General features: G+C 38.9%; 1 protein-coding gene and 1 non-coding gene across 2 annotated transcripts in view; one reads left to right on the top strand and one right to left on the bottom strand.

Moving 5' to 3' along the window:
• ADAMTS2 (ADAM metallopeptidase with thrombospondin type 1 motif 2) overlaps positions 1-6,000 on the top strand; it is a 298,006-nt gene that overhangs the window by 250,217 nt on the left and 41,789 nt on the right. The gene's annotated exons all lie outside the window — the stretch shown is intronic.
• LOC111822596 (U6 spliceosomal RNA) lies at positions 4,204-4,310 on the bottom strand. The gene has a single exon (XR_002825733.1). It is a non-coding gene; the product is annotated as a U6 spliceosomal RNA (small nuclear RNA).

Raw genomic sequence — 6,000 nt, 5'->3', positions numbered from 1 at the left:
AGTTAGAATTATGTTCTACATCCTTCTCCAGCTCTGTCCAGAACCCTCTGTTGTGATCCTGGTCAGAGCAGTCAGTGGTGGTAGCCGGGCATCATCTAGCTGTACTGGACTCAGTCCAGTGGAGGCCTTGGTAGCTGTGGACCATTAGTCCTTGGGACTAATCTTTTCCTTGTATCCTGTTCTCTTCATTCTCTTGGGAGGTTTTTGATTACTGTTTCAATCTCTTTCCTTATTATGTGTCTGTTGAGATTTTCCATTTCCTCTTGAGTCAGTTTAGGTAAGTTGTGTGATTCTAAGAATTTGTCCATTTCACTTAAGTTTTCAACACCTAGGTTGGTGTATAGTTGTTCATAGTATTCTGTCATAGTTCCTTCTATTTCTATCAGGTCAGTTGTAATGTCTCCACTTTCATTTCTTATTTTGGTTATTTGAATGTTTTTTTTTTTTCTTTTTTTCTTTGTGAGTCTAGGTAAAGATTTGACAATTTGATTGATCTTTTCAAAGAACCAGCTTCTGGTTTTGTCGATTCTCTTTGTTGTTTTCCTATTTTAGATTTTGTTTATTTCTGCTCAGATCTTTGTTTTTTTCCTTTCTTCTGGTAGCTTTGGAGCCCTGGTGACATAGTGATTAAGAACTCGGCTGCTAACCAAAAAGGTTAGCAGTCTGATTCTACCAGCTGTTCCTTGTGAACCTTATGAGGCCGGTCTACTCTGTCCTATAGGGTTGCTATGAGTTGGAATGGACTTGACGGCAACAAATCTGGTTTTTCGGGTTTGGGTGGTAGATTTAGGCTTAGTTTGTGCTTCATTTTCTAGTTCTTTAAGTTGTTGAGTTAGGCTATTAATTTGAGATCTTTTATCATGTAGGCGTTTATGCTATAAATTTCCCTCTGAGTACTGCCTTTGCTGCATCTCATAAGTTTTGGTATGTTGTGCTTTCATTTTCATTTGACTCTAAGTTTTTTTTTATTTCTCTTTTGATTTCTTCCTTGATTCGTTGGTAGTTTAATAATGTGTTGTTTAATTTCCATATGTTTATGTATTTTCTATTTTTTTGTTATAGATTTCTAATTTCACTTCATTTTCACCAGAGAAAAGACTTGTATTATTTCAATCCTTTTAAATTTATCAATTCCAGAACACTTAATTGTGCTTATGAAGAATCTGTACATAGACCAAGATGTAGTCATTCGAACAGAGCAAGGGGATACTGCATGGTTTAAAATCAAGAAAGGTGTGTGTCAGGGTTGCATCCTTTCACCATACTTATTCAATCTGTATGCTGAGCAAATAGTCTGAGAATCTGGACTATATGAAGAAGAATGTGACATCAGGATTGGTGGAAGACTAATTAATAACCTGTGATATGCAAATGATACAACCTTGCTTGCTGAAAGCAAAGAGGACTTGAAGCACTTACTGAGGAAGATCAAAGACTACAGCCTTCAGTATAGATTACATCTCAATGTAAAGAAAACAAAAATCCTCACAACTGGACCAATAAGCAATGTCATGACAAATGGAGAAAAGAATGACATTGTCAATGATTTCATTTTATATGGATCCACAATCAATGCCTATGGAAGTAGCAGTCAGGAAATCAAATGACCTATTTCCTTGGGCCGATCTGCTACAAAAGACCTCTTTAAAGTGTTAAAAGACAAAGATGTCACTTTGAGGAGTAAGGTGCACCTGACCCAGGCCATGGTATTTTCAATCACCTCATATGCATGCGAAAGCTGAACAATGAATAAGGAAGACTGAAGAAGAATTGGTGCATTTGAATTATGGTGTTGGTGAAGAATACTGAATATACCATGGACTGCCAGAAGAATGACCAAGTCTGTCTTGGAAGAAATACAGCCAGAGTGCTCCTTGGAAGAGAGGATGGCGAGACTTCGTCTCACATACTTTGGACATGTTATTAGGAGGGACCCATCCCTGGAGAAGGACATCATACTTGGTAAAGTAAAGGGTCAGTGAAAAAGAGGAAGATCCTCAGTGAGATTGATTGACACAGTGGCTGCAACAATAGGCTCAAATATAACAATGATTGTGAGGATGGCACGGGACTGGGCAGTGTTTCAGTGTTAGGTTCTGTTGAACGTTGGATTGCTATGAGTTTGAATCAAATTGATGGCACCCAACAACAACAAAAAATACATACATACGTGTGTGTGTGTGTGTGTGTATATATATATATATATATATATATATATTTAAAACCTTCTATTATCATTTCTAGTTCCCTTCATTTCCTCCTATGAATTCAAGTTGCTATCTGGTGCCATTTCCTTCCTCCAGTTATCTTTGTTCATACTTGCCTCCTTTATGCTATTTTTGTCAAATATACTACATTTCTAAATGTTGTAGGTTCAACAATACAATTATATACATATTATTTTATGCAGTTGCCTTTTACTTTTTCCTGAGGATTCAAGTTAATCTCTGGTGTCACTTTCTTTCAGCCTGAAGAACTTCCTTTAGTAATTTTTATATGGCAAATCTGCTAGCAATGAATTCTCTCAGTTTTGTTTCTTTGCTTGGAATATCTTTATTTCTCCTTCATATTTGATAGTTTTTCTGCATATAATATTCTTGGTTGACAGATTTTTTTCTTTCAGCATTTGAATGTGTCATCCGACTGGCTTCTGGCCTCCATTATTTCTGATAAACAGTCAGGTATTAATTTTATTGGAGTTTCCTTGTACTTGTATTAGTAATTTTCCTCTGGCTGCTTTCATGATTTTCTCTGTGTCTCTCAACACCTTGACTATGATGTGTCTGGGTGTGGATCTCTACAGTTATCCTAGTTGGAGTTCATTGAGTTTCTTGGATGTGTAGATTAACTTTTTTTTTTTAATCAAATTTTGGACATCTTCAACCATTATTTCTTTGAATATTTTTCTGCTCCTTCCTTTCTCTCCTCTCTGGTACTGCCATTATGTGTATTTTAGTGTGCATAATGGTGTTTCTTGGAGCCCTGGTGGCACAGTGGTGAAGAGCTCAGCTGCTAACCAAAAGGTTGACAGTTCAAATCCATCAGCTGCTCCTTGGAAACCCTATGGGGCAGTTCTACTCTGTCCTATAGGGTCGCTATGAGTCGAAATTGACTCGACGGCAACAGGTTTGATTTTTTGGTTTAATGGTGTTCCTGGGTGGCTCAAATAGTTAAGTGCTTGACTACTGGCTGAAAGGTTGGTAGTTCAAACACATCCAGAGCCACCTTGGAAGACAGGCCTGGTGTTCTGCTCCTGAAAGGTCACATCCTTGAAAACCCTACAGAGCAATTCTACTCTGCACCATGAAGTCCCATGAGTTGGAATCTACTTGACAGCAACTAATAACACAACAACGATGATGCACATTTCTCAGAGGCTTTGTTCATTTTTATACTTTTTTTTCTCTTTGCTCTTTGTAATATCTATTGACCTATCTTCAAGTTCATTGATTCTTTCTTCTGCCAGCTTAAATCTACTGTTAATTCCCTCTAGTGAATTTTTATTTCAGTTTTTGAAACTTTCAACTCCAGAATTTCTGTTTGGTGCTTTTTTAATAATTCCTATCTCTTTGCTAATATTCTCTATTTGGTGAGATATCATTCATGTACTTTAGTTTTTTAGACATGGTTTCCTTTTGTTTTTGTTTTTTTTTGAAAATATTTATATTAGCTCCTTTGAAATATTTACTAAATCTAACATCTGGACTTCTGCAAAACCAAAAAAACCAAACCCATTGCCATCGAGTCAATTTCGACTCATAGCAACCCTATAGGACAGAGTAGAACTGACTCATAGGGTTTCCAAGGAGCACCTAGTGGATTCGAACTGCAAACCTTTTGGTTAGCAGCCTGAGCTCTTAACCACTATGCCACCAGGGTTTCTGACTTCTGCAAAAGCACTTTTTATTGCCTGATTATTTTCCTGAGTATGGGTCATGCCCTTCTATTTCTTTGCGTGTCTCAGATTTTTTTTTGTGTGTGCTTTAGGTGAAAGTTTACAGAGCAAATTAGTTTCTCTTTAAACAGTTAATACACAAATTGTTTTGTGACATTGGTTGCCAACCCCACTATGTGTAAACACTCTCCCCTTCTCTAGCCCGGGTTCCCTGTTTCCATTTGTCCAGGTTTCCTGTCCCCTTCTGCCTTCTTGTCTTTGCTTTTGGGCTGGCTGGTATGCCCATTAGTCTCATATACATGAACTGAAAAAATATGGAATGCTTCAGGAATTTGCATGTCATCTTTGTGCAGAGGCCATGCTAAGCTTCTGTATATAATTCCAATTTTAGTATATGTGCTGCTGAAGTGAGCACTCAGAATTTTTTTTTAACTGGACATTTTAAATAATACGTTGAAGCAACTGTCTATATGGATCCCCCTGGGCCTTGTTGTTGTTGTCTGCTGTTTGCTTTTATAATTGTTTAGTGACTTGACTGGAATGTTTCAGTGAAATTTATTTCTCCTGCAATGTGCAGCTATTGATGTTATTTTTCAGAGGTCACAGCCTTGGGCATATGTACACACACAGTCACCTCCAACACATACCTTCCAACAGTGGTTTTAGCCAGACTCTCTTGATTGTTTCTTTCTTTAATCTCTCAGCTGAGCTTCTGTCTGTCTGCCTCTATTGGCATTTCACCCAACTGTTAGTCTTCACTGATTGTTAGCTGATTGCTCTGTTGTTTTTGATAATGGGCTGGGACATAACTTGCTCTGTAGTCTGATCTAGTCAAAGTCTAGTTAAAGAATGTTGCCAGTATTTAAGGCTTGCTCCAGCCTCAGGAGGGCTCTTCTTAGCTGTCTTTGTCCCTGGTTATCTCTGTTAAATTTCAAGGTGGTTTATTGTTTTGTTTGTTGCTAGTAGTATCATGGAGCTAGTGGCCTCCTCTTAACTGCTCACTACCAAGATCTCTATTTTTCCTGACAATGCACTTCATGAATTTCCGCAAGCATTATTCTAAAGTCAGTCAGTCCTTTTTGGAGACATATGCATCTATTTGTTCTGCCTCTTCCCCTGGGCAAAACTACTGCACCACTGCACAATAGCTAGGGATGGGGACAGTGGCCCTCTTCTCCCAAAGTGGCACCCCTTGTCTACCAGTGGGTCACTGTGTGGGGATGGTAGCTCCTAGAATTCTTGACTTGTGCCTCCAAGAATGGAACCCCTACCTTATGAGTGAGCTGGGTCAGGGTGGTCAGGTTCCAATATTCTTGGCCTGCTGTACCTAGGGTAGAGCTTCCATCCTATAAGCGAAGGCTGGTTGGAGGAAGGGAACTTCAGTTCTCTTGTCCTCCCCTGCCTGGAATAGCCTTTTTGCAACTTGGATTTGGGGGAGATGAAAGATGCTGGTGGTCTGCCTGTCTTGAGGCAAAACCATAGTCCTAGACTGGGATTTGGGGAGATAGAGTCCCATCTTTTTGGAAGCACCTGCGCAGAGTACAGCTTCTGCCACATGAGCTGGGAGAGAAATGGGAGCAGATCGTGCCTCAAATGCCATAGACTTTCATTGTTCTTACCAAAATTTAGTAAATTTTCTTGAATAAATATTTCTTCATTTGCTGTATGCCTTTAGGACAATTTCCAGAAACTGTAGATAGCTGTTTTTGTTTGTTTTTTAAATAGTTTTCACCAGTTAAATGGTTATTCTACTAGGAAGAGGTTGCCCCAAGCTCCTTATATCATCATTCTGGAAGTTTCCATTTGCTCCCTCTTTTCGCAAAGATTTATTGGAATAAAAAAAACAAAACAAAAAAAACAGAAAATAAAACCCTGTTGCCATTGAGTTGATTCCAACTCATAGCAACCCTATAGGACAGAGTAGAATTGCCCGATAGGGTTTCCAAGGAGTGGCTGGTGGATTTGAACAGCTGACCTTTTGGTTAGTAACCAAATGCTTAACCACAGCGCCACCAGGGTCCCTATGGGAATATAGCCATGTCTATTCATTTATGTGAAGCCCTGATGGCACTGTGGTTAAGAGTTTGGCTGCTAACCAAAAGGTC

This window comes from Trichechus manatus, unplaced genomic scaffold (genome assembly GCF_000243295.1).
Source record: "Trichechus manatus latirostris isolate Lorelei unplaced genomic scaffold, TriManLat1.0 scaffold00181, whole genome shotgun sequence".
Taxonomy (NCBI): domain Eukaryota; kingdom Metazoa; phylum Chordata; class Mammalia; order Sirenia; family Trichechidae; genus Trichechus; species Trichechus manatus.
The sequence above is the reverse complement of the archived record's forward strand: the minus strand, read 5'-3'. Positions and strand labels throughout refer to the sequence as shown.